The sequence below is a fragment of the Homarus americanus genome, unplaced genomic scaffold (assembly GCF_018991925.1).
Source record: "Homarus americanus isolate GMGI-L3 unplaced genomic scaffold, GMGI_Hamer_2.0 scaffold37032, whole genome shotgun sequence".
Lineage (NCBI taxonomy): Eukaryota > Metazoa > Arthropoda > Malacostraca > Decapoda > Nephropidae > Homarus > Homarus americanus.
The window spans coordinates 4,966,418-4,988,802 of record NW_024731852.1 but is presented as its reverse complement, the minus strand read 5'-3'; the positions used below and the strand labels follow the sequence as shown (position 1 = coordinate 4,988,802).

At 48.9% G+C, this 22,385-nt stretch overlaps 1 protein-coding gene across 1 annotated transcript in view; it reads right to left on the bottom strand.

The window, feature by feature from the left end:
• Nucleotides 1–22,385, bottom strand: part of LOC121867861 (solute carrier organic anion transporter family member 74D-like) — a gene marked incomplete in the record, with an annotated part of 255,675 nt that overhangs the window by 83,947 nt on the left and 149,343 nt on the right. The window contains 1 exon segment of the mRNA XM_042367986.1: nucleotides 11,652–11,760.

Genomic DNA, 22,385 nt, shown 5'->3' with positions numbered 1-22,385 from the left:
TGTGGTGTGTGTGTGGGGTGTGTGTGTGTGTGGGGTGTGGTGTGTGTGGGGGGTGTGGTGTGTGGGGTGTGGTGTGTGTGTGTGGGGTGTGGTGTGTGTGTGTGGGTGTAGTGTGTGTGTGTTGGGTGTTGTGTGTGGGGGTGGGGTGTGGTGTGTGGGGGTGTGGTGTGTGTGGGGTGTAGTGTGTGGGGGGTGTGGTGTGTGTGGGGGTGTAGTGTGTGGGGGGGGTGTGGTGTGTGTGGGGTGTGGTGTGTGGGGGTGTGTGTGGGGGGTAGTGTGTGGGGGTGTGTGTGGGTGCAGTGTGTGTGGGGTGTAGTGTGTGTGTGGGGGGTGTGGTGTGTGTGTGGGGGTGTAGTGTGTGTGGGGGTGGTGTGGTGTGTGTGGGGTGTGGTGTGTGGGGGTGTGGTGTGTGTGGGGTGTGGTGTGTGTGGGGTGTGGTGTGTGTGGGGGGGTGTGGTGTGTGTGTGGGGTGTGGTGTGTTGTGGGGGTGTGGTGTGTGGGGTGTGGTGTGTGGGGGGTGTGGTGTGTGGGGTGTAGTGTGTGGGGGGTGTTGTGTGTGGGGGTGTAGTGTGTGGGGGTGTTGTGTGTGTGGGGTGTGGTGTGTGTGTGGGGGTGTAGTGTGTGTGGGGGGTGGTGGGGGGTGTGTGTGTGTGTGGGGGTGTAGTGTGTGTGTGGGGGTGTGGTGTGTGTGTGGGGTGTGGTGTATGTGTGGGGGTGTGGTGTGTGTGTGTGGGGTGGTGTGGGGTGTGTGTGTGGGGTGTGTGTGTGTGGGTGTGTGTGTGTGGGGTGTGGTGTGTGTGGGGTGAGTGTGTGTGTGTGGGGTGTGGTGTGTGTGTGGGGTGTGGTGTGTGTGTGTGTGTGTGTGTGTGTGTGTGTGTGTGTGTGTGTGTGTGTGTGTGTGTGTGTGTGTGTGTGTGTGTGTGTGTGTGTGTGTGTGTGTGTGTGTGCCGTCAACCACCGTGGTTGAAAAAACAAAAGTTGTCTAAAGCTCTTAGTTGACTGCCACTGATACACAACTAGGTCAGGGAGCCTCACGCAGGATACCTTGGGTCAGTAAGTATAGGTCAGGAAACCTAGACCCTGCTGCAGGAGCATTAAGGTGCGATATTCACCAATGTTTACACTAATGACGAAGACAACAGAGGCACCTGGGTGAGTCACAGCCTCTCTTATATTTCATACACACGAGACGGCTTACAAGTTTGTCCCGTAACATTTTCTTATGAGAGAGAGAGAGAGATCTAAGGCCAGCCTTGACCTTATGCCATCCAACAATGACTAATATAATTATTGTTATATATTAATTACGTTATTGTTTTTGGCTATATTTTTAAGACACAGTGATCCGAAATTAATGGTTGTGAAAATGTGTTCCCCAGCTGAGTGTTGTGTACATAGCCCCGTCATGGTGGGCGGAGAGGAGACGTTGGCCTGGCTACCGTCTTGTTCTGGTGGTGCTGCCTCAACACTCCCGGGTTATACGACCCAGAGTGTGGAATAATGTGGTTTCTCTACCTCTCACACACCTACTGATGATAGCACCACCGACGGCACGCTACACCACCATCATCACTTCACACCATTAACAGAACAACCACTGACACCACCACCAAGATAACCATTGACATTACCACCACAACCCCTGACACTACCAGCTTAAGAACCACTGATACCGCCACTAGAACAACCACTGACAACCCACCTGACACTCACCCCCCGACACCCTAGATGACACTACCCGACACCCTAGATGACCCACCACCTGACACCCCCATCCTCCTTATCCACTACATTAGTGTTAATGAAATATTTTGAGAATTTATGGGAGTTAGAAGTTTCGGCCCAAAAGAATGATCACGTCATATTGGAAGAATCCTGACAGCTACTAACTTAGCCACACACACACACACACACACACACTCAAAATAGAGAGCTCATCTTTTTTTTGGAGACGAATTCTTCAACTTGACTTCACAACACATTGACTCTTCATGTGACATCCGAGTATAAGTGATCACATTACCCCCACCAACACACACTACGAGAAGCCTGAAAGATCCAGTCAAGTGTAATGTTTCTACTGCTGGTTGTTCCATAATACAGATGCGTCTTACTGGTAACAAGAGGTGATGGTACTGGCAGGATTAACATGTTATGATGGAAGACTATATGAAGGTGTGGAGTGAGGAAGGTATTAGTGAGGTGGTGGAGTCAGAGTGGCAGACGTGGTGTCGTCAACAGGGTGTAGGGGAGGTGAGTATCAATACACGTCATCAGTCAGCCAGCTTCAGTCATCACTCATTACTGCACCTTTCCTTCCCCCCTCCAAAGTAGAGAGGTGTATGGTAGGGGCGTAGGATGAGGGTATATGGTGGGGGTATGGTAGGGGAGTATGGTAAGGAAGATTGGTAGACATATAGGGGCGTATGGTGAAGGGGATATAGTGTGGAGTATGGTAGGTGTATATTGGGAGTATGGTAGAGTCACATAGTGGGGTGGCGGATGGAGGCGTATGGTGGGCAGGAGGCGTATGGTGGGGGCGTATAGTAGAGGAGTCCAGTGTAATGATTAATATAACTGTAAACCCAACAGTTACTGTAAAGACTGCCCCCCCCCACACACACACTCACCAACGAATCATTACTTTAAAAACACTTGACAAAAAGATTCCCAACAAAAGCTCTAGAGACTAACACCAACACTATGGAAGTGAGGATTACTAGAAGTTGTTGCTGGGCCGAATAATCCCGAATAATCCCAAAAATACCCCTAAATTAGTCAATAAAATCCCCAAAGTTCACAACAAAAGCACTTAGAAGACATGAGTACTTATTCCAAAAAAGAAAATTCCTTGAACGTATGTGTAAAAAAAAAAATAAAAATCCCTACACAATCCCCCACAGCGGCTCTACAAATTCGATAAAGCATAAATCCAACAAAACCTCAACCAAAATCCCACTTGAAGTATATACCCAACAAAAGCCCTTAGGGATGTGAGGTAATAATAAGTTGTCCCTGAAACCAAGATGTTGCCTGGAGCATCGAAGGTGAATTTGGCAGCAAGTTGGAGCCACGGTGAGATCACACACACGAGGCAGTACCCAGTAACCTTTACATGGTGGAGGGAGGAGGGAGGAAGAAGGAGGAGAGGGGAGGGAGAGGGGAGGGAGAGGGGGAGGGGAGGAGGGAGGGGAAGGAGGAGGAGTGCGGTGGTGGTGTGGTCTTGGTAGGGGAGGTGCTGGTTGTTGAAAGTAGCGTAATCTTGCGTTTGGGTGGATGGGTGGTTTGCTAGGGGGGTGGAGTGGCTTGTTAGGGTGGCTTAATGGTAGTACATGACAAGGGTGGAGTGAGGGAGGTAAGCAGAGAGGGAGGTGATGAGTAGTGAGGAGGAGGAAGAAAGCAGATATACAGTATATATGACGACCTCTTAACACGCCCTTACATCCTCCTGCTTCCGGAACACACACACACACACACACACACACACACACACACACACACACACACACACACACACACACACCAACATAATAATTGATTACTCTTGAGATAAATTACACCCAAAAGAAATATAATATTCCCATTATAAAACGCAATATAGAGAAGATAAAAATATAGCCAAATATAGCCAAGATATAAGAAAATATAGCCAATTTAAAACACAATAGACCTTTGATCGAACAATTCCACTCAGAACGAGCCAGAGAAGGCATTATCAATAGGTGCAAGTCGTAACTGTGTATAGATTCAATAATGCACAGACAAAGAACAGTTTCTTCTACCCACACACACACACACACACACACACACACACACACACACCTTAGCAAGCGTATGTAATATAAATAAGCCTGCCCACACACACACACAGATGCAGTGAGGCATGCAAGTTGCCATAAGCATCCTTGTCCTTGAGGCCGGCCAACAAACTGACCTGTCGAGTGGTCTGGTCTGGTCTTCGTGGCCATCCTGCCTTCCATGCAGCCACACCACGACCAGACTACTTTACAAACCCAGCCACACCACGACCCCAGCCACACCACGACCAGACTACTTTTACGACCCCAGCCAATTCACGACCAGACTACTTTACGACCCCAGCTACACCACGACCCCAGCCACACCACGACCAGGCTACTCCACGACCAGAGACTCACTACCACGACCCCAACCATACCGGCCAGACTACTACCGCGGCCCCAGCCATACAACGGCCAGACTACTTCCACGATCCAAACCACACCACGACCAGGCTACTTCAACGACCCCAGCCACACGTCCAGGCTACTACCACGACCCCAGCCTGAAGAACAAAATCACTACCACCACCACCACCACGCTTCTGCCATGTCCGAGAGTCAAGATCACTACACTGCCAGGATCATAGCCAACATCACTACCAACGACCCCTCAACATCACTACCACCACGACCCCTGCCAACACCACTAACGACCCCGCCAACACAACCACCACTACCAGATCCCTGTCAACAGAACCATCACCACCACGACCCCTGCCAACACCACTACCACGACCCTGCCAACATCACTACCACCAGACCCCCTGCCAACACCCTACCACGACACCCCCAACATCACTACCACCACGACCCCTGCCAACACCCTACACCACGACCCCGCCAACACAACCACCACACTACCATGATCCCCGCCAACAGAACCATCACCACCACGACCCCTGCCAGCAACCACCACCACCACGATCTCTGCCAACACCACCACTACCACGACCTTCAAACACCACCACTACCACGACCCTGCCAACACCACCACTACCACAGACCTCTGCCAACACCACCACTACCACCACCACTATCACCACGACCCCTGCCAACACCACCACCACCACAACCCCTGCCAACACCACCACTACCACAACCCCGCCAACACCACCACTACCACGACCCTGCCAACACCACCACAACCTCTGCCAACACCACCACTACCACGACTCTGCCAAAACCACACCACTACCACGACCTCTGCCAACACCACCACTACCACGACCCCTGCCAACACCACCACTACCACAACCCCTGCCACACCCACTACCACAACCCCTGCCAACACCACCACCACTACCACGATCTCTGCCAACACCACCACTACCACAACCCCTGCCACCAACACCACCACCACCACCACTATCACCACGACCCCCGCCAATACCACAACCAAGAACACCACCACCACGACCCCTGCCAACACCACCACTACCACAACCCCTGCCAACACACACCACCACTACCACAACCCCTGCCAACACCACCACTCACGATCTCTGCCAACACCACCACTACCACGACCTCTGCCAACACCACCACCACCACTATCACCACCAAACCCCGCCAACACCACCACCACCACGACCTCTGCCAACACCACCACCACCACTATCACCACGACCCCTGCCAACACCACCACTACCACGACCCCCGCCAACACCACTACCACGACCTCTGCCAACACCAACACCACCACCACCACTATCACCACGACCCCTGCCAATACCACAACTAAGAACACCACCATTACCACGATCAAAACATTACCTTAAGATACTCACTAACCTAACCTTCTTACCAACGCTGCTATTGGTACCAGCGTCTGACAGCCACATCACCACTGGTCTGACAGCCACTGACAGCATAAGACGTCTAACAGCCACTGACAGCATAAGACGTCTAACAGCCACTGACAGCATAACATTATCTGAGAGCCACTGACAACAAAACAACGTCTGAGAGCCACTGACAACATAACACCTGAGAGCCACTGACGACATATCATCTGAGACCCATACTAGTCTGAAGGTCACTCCTGCTTGGTATTCATGTCACAAAAACACAGGCTCAGTTCGCCACGTGCTTTGTTTATATTATTAAAAACGCGCGAGTAAACTTTATCCCGTTGTCATATATTCCACACGCGGATCCAAACAGCTGTGTGTTATGCTCTCATGTTGAACTCGAAATGTAAACACTATGAGCTAACGCCATAGATTTCATTCCCGTTTACAGCCCAACAGAATGATTTAATCCTGCCTTTGTCACTGTGTAGCCATATTGTGATGGAATTAACTCATAAAACAGTCAACGAACACTGGGAAAAAGCTATCATAAATAATCCGAATATGACTTCCTCGTTAATTATGACTCGAAGCATTATGGAAGTGATAGCCGGATACACCAGGATTATAAACCGATGCGATTACGGTCAAAATTATAATACAGGAGAGAATATTGACACATAAATGATCTCTCATACGGGTAGAAGTATAACAACGGTAAGCTTCTTAACATGTAATAGATAAAGATTATATTACCCAAAAAATTAATACCCAGCAGTGAAGGTTTATTTTAGCTGTGAAAACCTGACAAACTCGGAGAAGCAAACTGTTTGTCCTGGTGTTTCTATACTTTAGTGACACGGGAAGGTGGTAGTAGTGTTTAATATGATGACCTTATTATAGAGTTAAGAATATCAACATAATCTGAGTCACCCCCACGCAACACACCCACGACCCCACACATCCCAACACCAAGCACACACCCACACAACACACCCACGCAACACACCCACGCAACACACCCACGCAACACATCCAAAAACACCGCACAACTACATCCCAAAACACCCAAGCGACACACCAAACAACACACCCAAGGACACACCCACACAACACACTCACACAACACACCCAAGCGACACACCCACACAATACACCCAAGCGACACACCCACACAACACACCCAAGCGACACACCCACACAACACACCCAAGGACACACCCACACAACACACCCAAACGATACACCCACACAACACACCCAAGTACACCACAACACACCCAAGGCACACCCACACACCCGATACGCCCACACAACACACCGATACACCCACACAACACACCCAAGCGACACCCCCACGCAACACACCCACGCAACACCCGCACAACTACATCCCAAAACACCCAAGCGACACACCCACACAACACACCCACGCAACACACCCACGCAACACACCCACGCAACACATCCAAAAACACCCGCACAACTACATCCCAAAACACCCAAGCGACACACCCACAACACACCCATACTACACACCACAAACACACCCAGCGACACACCCACACAACACACCCAAGCGACACACCACAACACACCCAACATACACCCACTACACCCACAACACACCCAAGCACACACTACCCCACACAACACACCCAAGCGACACCCACACAACACACACAGCGACACACCCACACAACACACACCCACGCACACAACACAACACACCCACGCAACACACCCACACAACACCCACCAACACACCCACACACATACACCCACAACACATCCAAAACACCTATCCCAAAACACCCAAGGACACACCCACACAACACACCCAAGCGACACACACACACAACACACCCAAGCACACACACCCACACACACACCCACACACAGCGACACACCCACACAACACACCCAAGCGACACACCCACACAACACACCAAGCGACACACCCACACAACACACCCAAGCGACACACCCACACAACACACCCAAGCGATACACCCACACAACACACCCAAGACACACCCACACAACACACCCAAGCACACACCCACACACACACCCAAGGACACACCACACAACACACACACACCCACACAACACACCCAAGCGACACACCCACACAACACACCACCCAAGCGACACACCCACACAACACACCCAAGCGATACACCCACACAACACACCCAAGCGACACACCCACACAACACACCCAAGCGACACACCCACACAACACACCCAAGCGACACACCCAAGCGACACACCCACACAACACACCCAAGCGATACACCCACACACACACCCAAGCGACACACCACACAACACACCCAAGCGACACACCACACAACACACACCCAAGCGACACACCCACACAACACACCCAAGGACACACAACACACACAACACACCCAAGCGACACACCCACACAACACACTCAAGCAACACACCACACAACACACCCAAGCGATACACCCACACAACACACCCAAGCGATACACCCACACAACACACCCAAGCACACACACCCACACACACACCCACACAACACACCCAAGCGACACACCCACACAACACACCCAAGGACACACCCACACAACACACCCAAGCGACACACCCACACAACACACCCACACACACCAACACACCCAAGGACACACCACGCAACACACACAACAACCCACCCACAACACACCCACGCAACAACACACCCACACAACACCCACGCAACACATCCAAAAACACCCACACATCCCACACCCAAGCGACACACCCACACAACACACCCAAGACACACACCCACAACACACCCACACACACACACCCAAGCAACACACCCACACAACACACACCCAAGCGATACACCCACACAACACACCCAACACACACCCACACAACACACCCAAGGATACACCCACACAACACACCCAAGCGACACACCCACACAACACACCCAAGCGATACACCCACACAACACGCCCAACCACACCCACTGTTTAATCTTGAATTCTTACACGTGGAGAAAGTATTTAGGTAATTATACACTTAGGAATTTACTTACAAGCATTAGACATTTTTCTAGTCAGGTTACGCTGAGATGGAGGAGGAGGAAGGGGGGAGGAGGGGGAAGGAGGGGAAGGGGGAGGAGGGGGGGGGAGGAGGGGGAAGGGGGGAGGAGGAGGAAGGGGGGGGAGGAGAAGGTAGTTGACCTCCGCGCTCCTGGACGCCAAATTCCTTCAACTGTTTTTTGCGGTAACTGACGGACCGCCGAGGCAGGAAAACTCAAGCACTATTTAAAGTCCAAATTTCCCCTCCTTTCTGCTCAGCCACCATGTTTGGTTAGGTTAGGTTAGGTTTCTGTGCTTCAACTACTAGGGCGTTTAAACACGTAATCCATGAAGGTCAATACACAAGACAACAGCTATTTAAAATTACGGAAAGCAGGTTCTTCCAGCTGCCATGTATGTACTGCCACAAGCTAAGAGGTAGAGAGATAAGGTACAGTCCCCTCCACTACTGCGTTTACAGGAGCTCGTCAGGCATTGTGCAGTGTGGCAGCGTCGTGTTTGTTAACATTCAACAGAGGAAAACTCGTAATAGTAAATACACAATGGAATCAAAGTAAAACAATATGAAAACAAATATCCCAATGTATTGATTTGTGGAATGTTTATATAATGAGCCCCTGTAAACGCACTAGTAACGAGGACTGTACTGTACATGAGTATAATCACGGACAGACAGACGAACAGAGAGACAATTAGACAGACGGACAGCATCTTCGTCGGTCGGCAGACGGAAAAAAACATCTTACCTCGTCTCTAAACACATCATTAAACCATACATCATACTGTCATAAACACAACAACGTGAACAGTAGCGGTATCACAGGCACAACGGTTTTCTTCTATAGTGTATTTAACTTTCCTTGTATATAACAATATTTTCTAGTCCATAACATTAGAGTAATAGCCAATATGACCTAACCTGACCTAACCTATCTATCACTCATGACCTAACTTGGCCCACAGTCAGGTTACGGTAGAGTCGAAAGGTAAAAATGACGACATTTTCGCTGCCATCAAAAGACTTAACCATAAAAGGCGAGGGAAAACAACTAACAAGGGACGATATTCACTCCCCCACCACCCCCACACCCCCACCCCCACACCCCCCCACACCCCCACACACACCGTGCTTCATTCCCCACTGGCAACACACACAACTTGCTTCACTCCCTTATGGCCACACACCCAACTTGCTTCAATCATCTCCCCAAATCCATTCCCCATCTTCCCCCACATTCAGGAACTTTGTAGCGTGAGAACGATATATTAACCGAGTCTCCCCTCCCTCCCTCCTACCACCCCCCCCTCCTCTCACACGACACCCCGATTCAAGTAACGTCAGGACAGGTTCAATTTGGCCCCCTGCGAGAAAACATTGATTCATCTAGTAATAAAAAAACATGAATCTCAATTAACTGGCCTATTGAGTACGATACCAACCCCCTGGCCTTGAGTACAACGAATTAGACCATCGTAAAGTATGTTAATCCCTTGAGTACTATGATCTAAGTCCTAACCCCTCGAGTACAATATCTAAATCTCTTAAGTACGATGAACTTAGTCCTGAAGACCTCCTAACCCCACGAGTACAACAATGACTGAACTGAGTAACTTGTCTTTACCTTTTATCCTTGACAACAAATCAGTATTGGACCATGAGGTACTGCAGGAGCTCCTGACCATGAGGTACTGCAGGAGCTCCTGACCATGAGGTACTGCAGGAGGTCCTGACCATGAGGTACTGCAGGAGGTCCTGTTTATTTAATGAGATACAACAGCCAACAGGTAAGCCCCCCGGCCGGTATAAATATTGGGCGCTACTATAGCGTGCGGTCTACCGCAATATCCGTAGTCTACGGACCTGACCTGACTACCTAAACACCAGGACCCTAACCAACCTTATAGAAGGGGGATCAACGAAGACAAACATCAGTATTCTCCTAAAATTTAAGCCGAGAACATCAGTCTAACACATTTTACCCCTACAATGATCTTGAAAGATTTCTACACAGGTGTCATCTTCACAGAAGAAACCGCGGTTGCATTTTTACGTGAAAACAATCTTCTGGACGCACCGCAAGAAGCAGAGCCTTGTCATCGATGTGGTAGTGTCATGCAAGAAAAAGAAAACGTGACAGAGGTGGGTTAGGTTAGGTAGACCGCACGCTATAGTGGCACCAAATATTGCTTCCCATGTGTTCCTTCATCCTAAACCAACCTAGTGACTACCATACATTGTTCATGTTATTCTTGCCATGCCTTTCCGTTCATCGCTTTGTTGTGTTTTTTTGTCTATTTTTCCTTCGTATTTCAATTTTTTTGTCTTCATTACATTCTGTTACGTCTGCTGAACGCTTTGATGTATTCTATTTAAGCTTGCATCATCTCCACATACAATATATATCTTCTATCAGCTAACATAATTATGTTCACATTGACCAATTAAAAATATTGGTAATTTTCATAAATCTATTCGATACATATATTAAATTTTTTAGTGTTTAACATTATTAGTTCAAATATTTTTAACCTGGTGTAAAGCCTCTAGGCACGTGGCAGCTCAACACCAGACAACATTAGAAATTTTAATAAAAGATAAATAACGTTCACAATTAACATACAAAACGATTATTAACACAAACAAATATTAGAGAACAAAAAATGCTGTAAACTACAAATTTATTAGACGAAATTAGTTAAACCTTCGAAGACGTTGGTTTAATCGATAATTTTGCTCTGGTTTAAGGTATACTGTAACTTTTAAAAGGTCAATTATACTCGCTAAACGGTTAAACCATCATTCTCAAAGGGTCAGCATAAACACATGGAGAAGATATGAGAGAGAGAGAGAGAGAGAGAGAGAGAGAGAGTTGCATACAGAAGTAAACGTAGACAATGTTAAGATACAAGAAAAGTAAAGATACACAATGTTACCTAAAGAACCAAGACAGGAACACACCTTCACAGCGTCCCCGACTACTCACCTCAGCACTGTTGATGACTACTATATGTTGGTGATGTAGAGTGTGAGGGCTTGCTGGTGCTGGCGACGTCGAGGTAGGAAGGGGACGCCACCATGCTTTTGGCCACAACCTGGAAAAACACGATACCACTGTCACCGAGAGCGGATTTACACAGAAAATGGAGGTGACAGAAAACGGGGGTGACACAGAAAACGGAAGTGACACATAAAACGGCGGTGACACAGAAAACAGCGGTGACAGAAAACGGAAGTGACACAGAAAACGGAAGTGACAAAAAAAAGAAGTTACAGAAAACGGAGGTAACACAGAAAATGGGGGGGTTACTAAAGGAATCTGGTCAAAACTTCAGAAGACATTAAATCCAAAGCCAGACCTAGGGTTAACACATAGTACTCAAGGGATAAACACAGTCAAGGCACTCACGAGATTAACTCACAGCACAGTAGTCTTGCAATGGTTTAGTTTACTATACTCAAGGGATTTAGAATAGTATATCCCTTTACTGCAGATTAATCGTAGTTTATCAGAAATTAATTACCAACGGTTGTATCTCCAGCTACTATTACTACCAGTAGTACTACGACTACTATTATTATTACTTCTACTACTTTTACCGGTACTACTACAACTATTATCATTACTACTATTACAACTACTACTAGTATTAGGCGTCATTTAATATCTCATTCCATGTATAGTGTCACCAGAGGCGCTCATAAGGAAGAGAGGGGGTATTGGTAACCCCTGAACACTTATACAGGGTGTCCCAGAAAATTGTCCTTGCCTCCCTCCTCCCAATAAATGCAGCTTGGGAGGGTCTGGAGGCCATGACGTACAATGAACCAGCACTACTAGGGGTGAAGGAAGGGGTGAGGGGAAGGGATGGAGGAAGGGGTGAGGGGAAGGGGGTGAGGGATGGGATGGAGGAAGGGGTGAGGGAAAGGGATGGAGGAAGGGGTGAGGGGAAGGGGGTGAGGGATGGGATGGAGGAAGGGGTGAGGGAAAGGGATGGAGGAAGGGGTGAGGGGAACGGATGGGGAGAGGGGTGGTGGGGGGAGAGGGATTGTGGGGGAAGAGGGGAGGGAGGGAGAGGGGGTAGGGGGTAAGACTAACCATCACTCTCCCACCTCCGCGAGCTAATGACAAAAAGGTGACGCAGCGCTACTTAGCCTTACACTGCTCCCCTCCCTTCACCCACACTACCAACCCACCCACCAGGAGGCACGATACTGTTTTGGGGGATTTGTGAGTTAATAGAAGACATTAATAGTCTTCAATGGACCATAATTACTAATGCAGTATCATTAAGGTGACGCTCATAAAAATATATATATAAATTCACCTGTGTTGTGGTATGTGTATCTTCCTAAACCCACCAGCTGATTAGGTGCGACAGATGTGGTGTATAGTGCTTGTGTGGTAGAATTGTGATGGTAGTGGTGTGGTGGTGGTGGTAGCAGGAAGTATGTGGCCTTGATCTGTGTTCCTGATAGTCCAAGGTCTGCCTCGCCTCCCCCTACGGTGTGTATGGGGGCCTCACGCTCCCCTCCTCACCCTCCAACACGCACACACAGACACACACAGACACACACACACATCCCCATCAACCAAACATCAACCAAACATTACCTCCATACCTGACCATATAAGTCAACATACCACGTAACTCTCCAACACTACCAAACCTAACCAAATGTACACACCTGTTAACAATACACTGTCTTCCACAACTGCAACACATGACTCGGGTAAATTGCATCGTCGTCAGGAAGAATGATAAGGGACAAACTGAACTCATTTGTTTATGTAACGAACAACTGTTATAAATAGACCGAAACTTCATCTCTTTAATAGATTAGTGTAGTTAAAACCTAAAAAAAAAATGGTCCCATTGTTAATGTTCCAGCGGTATAAGCTTACAACACGGCATTTCAAAGACATGACCAATCAAATTTTGACCCTTCACTAATAATTTTCCTTTTACAATTTGACCCTCACACACACACACACCCACACACACACACACACACACACACAGACTACAAAACGTCTAGGAATGTGAAAAATGGATTCTATCAATCTTACTTGCTTAGTTGGGCTCGTAACAATTGACACTGACCACGGAGATAAATATTGCTATTACTCAGACAGGCACACTAATAGCAAGCCACAACACGCCATAGTAATACTCACAGCACGCCACAGTAATACTCACAACACGCCATAGTAATACTCACAGCACACGCCATAGTAATACTCACAACACGCCATAGTAATACTCACAACACGCCATCGTAATACTCACAATGCGCCATAGTAATACTCACAACACGCCATAGTAATACTCACAACACGCCACAGTAATACTCACAATACGCCATAGTAATACTCACAGCACGCCATAGTAATACTCACAGCAAAATTTATACGATTTTATAGCAACACAGACATTAAAAGCGAGTTACAGGGACTCACAGAAACACACTAGAACCCCCACAGCTTCATCACAGCATTACACACACGCACACAAACACATACACACACATACACACACGCGCACACACACAAAGGCCTGGTATTAAGGTGGGTGGTTGAAAGGCTGGTGATGGCAGAAAGTAATTACAGCTGGAAACACGTGAAGCAACACCTACGCAGCAAGCACTTACACCAATGTACACACGCAGACACACGCAGACACACACACACACACACACACACACACACCCACACACACACACACACACACACTTAAACATTAAAGCATGCATTTAGAGCAATAATACACATCAAGCACTTGCAACAAAAAACACATACAGCTATATGCAAAAACACACATTTTATAGCAAACCAACATTTACAGCAACATAACAAGACACATTTAGCAACACAAAGCCCTGTTTACAAGTCGAACAACACAGAGGCGTGGAAGTGGTGGTGACTGCAAACCGGACAGTGGTGGTGCTTGTATCAGACACCCTAATAAATTTACATGACGTAACATTTAATTACTAAGACGGTGTGTGTGTGTGTGTGTGTGTGTGTACAAGGGGAATTGGAGGAGAGGAGGAGGGGATTGATGAAAGTTGAGCCAGTGTGGGACTCAGTGGTGGGTGGTGTGTGTGTGTGTGTGTGTGTGTGTGTGTGTGTGTGTGTGTGTGTGTGTGTGTGTGTGTGTGTGTGTGTGTGTGTGTGTGTGTGTGTGTGTGTGTGTGTGTGTGTCTGCGTGTGTCTGCGTGTGTACATTGGATGGATGTACACCTGATGTAAGTGCATGTGCGTGTACCCAGTAACCGGGCAGGCAGACATCATCAAACATCACACAGCACATCTCTATATTAACCTGCCTTCAGCAACATACCCAAATTACTTCTGGCAACACCTGGTATCAACTTGAGGGTCATATAGGTATGAGGAGGAATGACACCACAAAGTCTAAACTCTAATTTCACACTTATTAGAGTTCCTTTTCATAGTTAATCTGACATACAGCAACTAACAGTAGTGATCACCAGCTACCAACCATTCACAGATAAGATCCAAAAGCCGATGCCAGATATTGCCAAATGTCGAGAGAGAATTTGGGTTAACTTTATAGTCGATACTTTCTAGTAGACATATTAAAGACAATCATATATAAGCTATCCTTCATCTGGTCAAGACCTAATGACTATGACAGTGACATGACCAATAGCATCGTATATATAGTAAAACAATAGTAGGTGAACAAAAGATTAATCAGTCATGTTGCTCTCTGAAGAAGACGACAATGAGACAACCTAATACTCACACTGTGGAGTATCTGGAACTATCATTAATAAACAAAAAGATTAATCACCATCACAGAACACCATTTATCACCACCAGCCACAACAGTAAGAGGAATCACCATCATCCACCATCACGCTACACCAATAACTGCAGATATTAAGTAAGATTAATCCTCATTCTTCCGACGATACATTATACTCCATGTCAAAGAAAAAAGAACCACTAACTCTGGCTGTGTCTTAGTCTAGTGAGAATTAAACAAGATTAAAATTGTCCTTAGGTATTTTTTGATGAAACGTGGAAGAAAACCAATAATTATCGTCTATTTGGTCTTTACAAATATTAATGACAATAAGACAATAATTAATGATCGTAAATATTCTGCTGCAATATCAAACAAATCATAAACACTCAAAACAATACCCATGGATCTGGTGTTGCTCAAGTAGGCATTATAAACAACATCTAATTACATTGCATCTACTGTTGCTGAAGCGACGAAAGATAAACAAAAAAAATATTATTCATTTAAGGGACAACCAATCATTAACCATACGGACGAGACAACCAATCATTATCAGGCATCCAACAGGCAGCAATAACCATACGGACGAGACAACCAATCATTATCAGGCATCCAGCAGGCAGCAATAACCATAAGGACGAGACAACCAATCATTATCAGGCATCCAGCAGGCAGCAATAACCATAAGGACGAGACAACCAATCATTATCATACTTGAGGTCGTGCAGCAGCGGCCGCCACAGTCACGCTCAATAACCCTCGTACAGCGGTAATGCACTTGTGGCATGACGATGACTCCACGGACAGTATCTAACAAGATTATACCCAGCGTCTTGTAACTTCACGTGCACACACACTCTACTTGTTGTCTCGGGTTTTTTTTAATTCTTCGCAGCATTCATACATACACACACAAAGGCACGCTTTTAACACACATTACCGCACACACACACACACGTAACAGCAAAAGAAAAAAACCCTAGGTACATCTGGATGAAAGAGGTTTAATAATACAAAGAAATATAAAAATTAAATTACGAGTTTCTCAATATTGTTGATAAATAATAATATTGTTTAAAAACCACAATAAAAATGACCACTACTACTAATATATAATTATAACCTTTATCATAATATGCTGGCGTGTTTATTTTAACTATAATACTCATTATTATTACTAACACCACTACTACTACTATAATAATATAATGGTTGCCCCTCGTGTAACGAGGATGGCCGGCCCAAGGGCCACCTAGGTGTGAATTTGTTTAAGGTGTAGAAGCTGTCTCCAACGCAACTACCACACCCAAAGTTAACGAGTTGCACGACCCAGTGTCAAAGAATAGTCCGAGAAGACCGGACAACTCGCCAACTGCATTGGCTAACCATTACCCTGGAATACGATCCGCAAATCGATTAACATCCAGGCTCCCAATTACTGCTGGGGAGACAGAGGCAAATGGCGTAAAGCAACTTGCCCATAGTTTCACCCTGCCCGGGGATCTAACCCGGGTCCGCTCGCGTGTGAGACGAGTATGCTAACCATTACACCACAGGTCACTACTACCACCACCACTACTACGATGCATTATCCACCCCCATCAATATACTCCCCCTTTCCTTATCACCCCTCCCCCTCATCACCCCTTACTTCCCCTCATCACCCCTTACTCCCCCTCATCACCCCCGCCCCTCTCACTAACCTACCACACACCGTCACCTTCTTGACCTCCCATCGTCGTCACCATCCAACCCCCTCCTCAGGCGCCCTCCAGCCTCCTCCTCCACCCTCAAGCACCCTCATCTTCCCTCAGGCAGCCTCCTCCACCCTCATCTTCCCTCAGGCAGCCTCCTCCACCCTCATCTTCCCTCAGGCAGCCTCCACCCTCAACCCCCTCATCTTCCCCTCCAGCCTCCTCCTCCACCCCAGGCACCCTCATCTTCCCTCAGGCAGCCTCCTCCACCTCATCTTCCCAGGCAGCCTCTGTCTTCCCTCAGGCAGCCTCCCCCTCATCTTCCTCAGGCAGCCTCCTCCACCTCATCTTCCCTGGCAGCCTCCTCCCCCTCATCTTCCCTCAGGCAGCCTCCCACCCTCATACCTCATCTTCCCTCAGGCAGCCTCCTGTCCACCCCTCACCCTCATCTCCCCAGGCAGCCTCCCACCCTCAGGCACCCCATCCCTCAGGCACCTTCCCCCAGACTACCCTACCATCCCTCAGGCACCCTCATCCATCTTCCCTCAGGCAGCCTCCTCCACCCTCACCTTCCTCAGGCAGCCTCCTCCACCCTCATCTTCCCTCAGGCATCCCCATCATCCCTCAGGCAGCCTCCACCTCAGGTACCCCTATCTTCCTCAGGCAGCCTCCTCCACCCTCAGGCACCCTCATCTTCCCTCAGGCAGCCTCCTCCTCCCCCAGACACCCTCCTCCACCCTCAGGCACCCTCATCTTCCCTCAGGCAGCCTCCTCCTCCCCCAGACACCCTACTCCTCCCTCAGGCACCCTCCTCCACCCTCAGGCAGCCTGGTTTTACACCCTCTCACCACGTTTCTTATCTGACGTCATCTTGTCTCACACTACCAGCACACATCACTCCGAGTCAACACTCACTATATGGCCAAGTATTATATGTTGAACAAACTTTACGGCCGACATAATAATATACGTACAGTCATGAGCAAAATTCCCTTTACACGACTGAGACTCCGAACTGCTTGTCCCCATAAATGGCACTGCAGTATTTCCTTTGATTAAGAACAGTTTCGGACATGAGTGTTGTAACCCTGTTCTTTTATGTGTACCTGTACTGATGCTTCTGATTACTTCAACGAAATTACTCAATGGAACAGTGGTCATAACTCTGGCAAATAAAACTCGGATAATAAAACTGCCTAGATATTTATGATAGGCAGCTGCACAACAAATTTTATATCCATCCACTGCCTTTATCAAGTTACCGAACAGACAGACGTAATGACAAGATTAACCCTATATATACCCCATGTTGTGATGTAGGGTATCAACATATCAGACTACATAAGTATACTACTCAACATAAGAAAACTTTATTCTTAACACAAGTGAGAGAACAGTAAACCTCATAATGTGTAACTTGAACGTCGCGTAAATTCAAGATGAACCGCGAATATGTTCTCCCACACACTGGCCCGTCTCCACTGCCCAGATAATCACTAACACTGCATGACATGGACGACACGACGCTTCAGTATTACACCACACAGACACAACAAAATCACAGCTACTACAGAGAAACAGACGTAAAATAAATACATCTGCTACCGTAGCTTTTTTTTTTCCTATTTGCTAAGCAGTTCGTTATTCTACTGCAGGTGGTACAGGTATGTTGGATGGGACACCGCCCATTATAGGGTCCATGGTGCCGGGGGAGGGAAGGGTTACTGGGGAGGTCCTGCTGGATGTGATGGAATACCTGTACAGGGGGCAAGACACTGCACGAGAACGGTGTTAGCCCCCTCTCAGCCTCCCTCACCATCACCCCAGAGATGGTGCAACACAGACCAACAACCTCACAATGACGCACACTCCCCCAACTCGAGGCAGGTCCCACACAGGTCCTTCAGTCCATGCAGTACTGGGCGATGTTGCACAGGAGACGGGGTGCAATTAGAGATTTGATAAAACAGATGGTAATCTATAATAGACCATCGATGAATCTTTGCTTGGATCACGTGGGAACTGCGTACAAATGTCTCCAACACTGGGAACTTCACGCATCAAGCAGGTACTTCATATATCATGTAAAGCCTGGGGCGTGAGGTTCATGGACGCGGGTACCTGAAGGTGAGCCAGTGGAGGATGGTCGTCACAAGGGCAGGTTATTATGATAAGTGTGTCGTTGCTACACAGGACCCTGGGAGCAACAGCTAATGTTTTTGCTGGTGGTGGGTGTCGGCAGTGAATCACCAGTGGTTGCTGACGGACACTCTTAGGACCAAGCCTGTTCGTCTCCTGTCCTCACTCGCTCCCTTTATGTTTTATCAATAATTCTCAATGAAACTTGCTCTTTTGGGGGGCATTCTACGTGAGGTATGTGTGTGTGTGTGTGTGTGTGTGTGGTGTGTGTGTGTGTGTGTGTGTGTGTGTGTGTGTGTGTGTGTGGTGGTGTGTGTGTGTGTGTGTGTGTGTGTGTGTGTGTGTGTGTGTGTGTGTGTGTGTGTGTGTTGTCGCTTCATTATTTTAACATTAAACACACTAACGGCTCCTACATAGCAACAGTACACCTAAGACTGGCCTTAAACGAACGGACTCAACTCAACAGGAACACGTATATTATTTACCATCACGCTTTACCTGTACCAAGAGGCGTGATATTCCACTAACAACTGGCACATTTGTTGACATTAACTCTTTTTATTTCAGTCAAACACAAAAACACCCACGTACGATAGATCCCTTCATCCCACTACCACGGCCGGGATAAAAGTCTTTGCAATTAATTGAAGACGGCGAAAAAATTGTGCAAACCAGTTTTTTCTAACACACGTCAGTTACATATATTTATATTTTTTGGTTTCAGACACAGACACGAGGCTGTTATCAGGCCAACAAAGGTGACCAAGAATTATTCAGAGAGAGAGAGAGAAAAGAGAGAGAGAGAGAGAGAGAGAGAGAGAGAGATACAATACCAGTTTAGTCATGAGAGGAGAACGAACACTGGGCTGACTAAACGTAGCTAAAACAGGAAAGGTTTCATAACAGGCAGTGATGAACATTAATATACAATGGCCTGAAGCAAGACACCAATTAACCAACAACAGACTTGCCCTGTTAGTGGTGATGTCCAATTGGCTCACCGAGTCCTCCGGGAGGCGAGGAGCCTGTCACCAGCAGTTACACGTCAAACACGCTCCTAACCTAACCTAAAGGGATGGGGCCCACTAGAACAGGAATAGGTACGGGGTCCACTAAGTTTGGAGGCCATTAGACGTAGGGTCCATAGGGAGTGGAGGGCCATTAGCCCAGGTGTCTAGTTGAAGTGGAGGGCCATTAGAACAGGTGTCTAGTGGGAGTGGAGGCCTTAGAACAGGTGTCTAGTGGGAGTGGAGGGCCATTAGAATAGGTTAGGTTAGGAACACCTGCCAAGAGATGTTGAAAATCTATCCGCCTCACTCATTTACGTTAAGATGAGACTAAACTATATGTAAATGACTCACTTATGCTAAGGTAGCCTCTAAAGTGGAGTCGAAACTTATATATCTAACCCCAATTCCAATGTTAGTGTGGTCGCCATCTTTGCCCTGTCCTTATTGATTCAGACAGGTAAGTTCTCACAGGGGTGGGGGGAACAGTTGGTGTACCGAGCCTGAGGGGTGGGGGAACAGTTGGTGTACCGAGCCTGAGGGGTGGGGGGACAGTTGGTGTACCGAGCCTGGGGGGTGGGGCAGTCAGCCGGGGGTGGGGGCAGTGCCTGGGTGGGGGGGGAACAGTTGGTGTACCGAGCCTGGGGGTGGGGGGACAGTTGGTGTACCGAGCCTGGGGGAACAGTTGGTGTACCGAGCCTGGGGGTGGGGGGGGGTTGGTACCGAGCCTGGGGGTGGGGGGGGAACAGTTGGTGTACTGAGCCTGGGGTGTGGGGGAACAGTTGGTGTACCGAGCCTGGGGGTGGGGGAACAGTTGGTGTACCGAGCCTGGGGGTGGGGGCAGTTGGTGTACCGGAGCCTGGGGGTGGGGGCAGTTGGTGTACCAAGCCTGGGGGTGGGGGAACAGTTGGTGTACCGGAGCCTGGGGGTGGGAACAGTTGGGTGTACCGAGCCTGGGGGTGGGGGGACAGTTGGTGTACCGAGCCTGGGGGGCTGGGGGGAACAGTTGGTGTACCGAGCCTGGGGGTGGGGGGGAACAGTTGGTGTACCGAGCCTGGGGGTGGGGGACAGGGTGTACCAGCCTGGGTGGGGGGAACTGTTGGTGTACCGAACCTGGGGGGTGGGGGAACAGTTGGTCCGAGCCTGGGGGTGGGGGGGAACAGTTGGTGTACCGAGCCTGGGGGTGGGGGAACAGTTGGTGTACTGAGCCTGGGGGTGGGGGGGGACAGTTGGTACCGAGCCTGGGGGGGGGAACAGTTGGTACCGAGCCTGGGGGTGGGGGGAACAGTTGGTGTACCGAGCCTGGGGGTGGGGGGGGAACAGGGTGTACTGAGCCTGGGGGTGGGGGGGAACAGTTGGTGTACTGAGCCTGGGGGGTGGGGGAACAGTTGGTGTACTGAGCCTGGGGGTGGGGAACAGTTGGTGTACCGAGCCTGGGGGTGGGGGGGACAGTTGGTGTACCGAGCCTGGGGGTGGGGGGAACAGTTGGTGTACTGAGCCTGGGGGGGTGGGGGGAACAGTTGGTACCGAGCCTGGGGGTGGGGGGAACAGGGTGTACTGAGCCTGGGGGTGGGGGGAACAGTTGGTGTACTGAGCCTGGGGTGGGGGGGGAACAGTTGGTGTACTGAGCCTGGGGGTGGGGGGGGAACATGGTGTACTGAGCCTGAGGGGTGGGGGGAACAGTTGGTGTACCGAGCCTGGGGGTGGGGGGGGGAACAGTTGGTACCGAGCCTGGGGGGTGGGGGGACAGTTGGTACCGAGCCTGGGGTGGGGGGAACAGTTGGTGTACCGAGCCTGGGGGTGGGAACAGGACTGAGCCTGGGGGTGGGGGGGACAGTTGGTGTACTGAGCCTGGGGGTGGGGGGGGAACATGGTGAACTGAGCCTGGGGGTGGGGGGGAACAGTTGGTGTACTGAGCCTGGGGGTGGGGGGAACAGCAGGTACAGAGCCTGGGGGTGGGGGGGGAACAGTTGGTGTACCGAGCCTGGGGGTGGGGGGAAACAGTTGGTACTGAGCCTGGGGTGGGGGGGGGAACAGTTGGTGTACTGAGCCTGGGGGGTGGGGGGGGGAACAGTTGTGTACTGAGCCTGGGGGGTGGGGA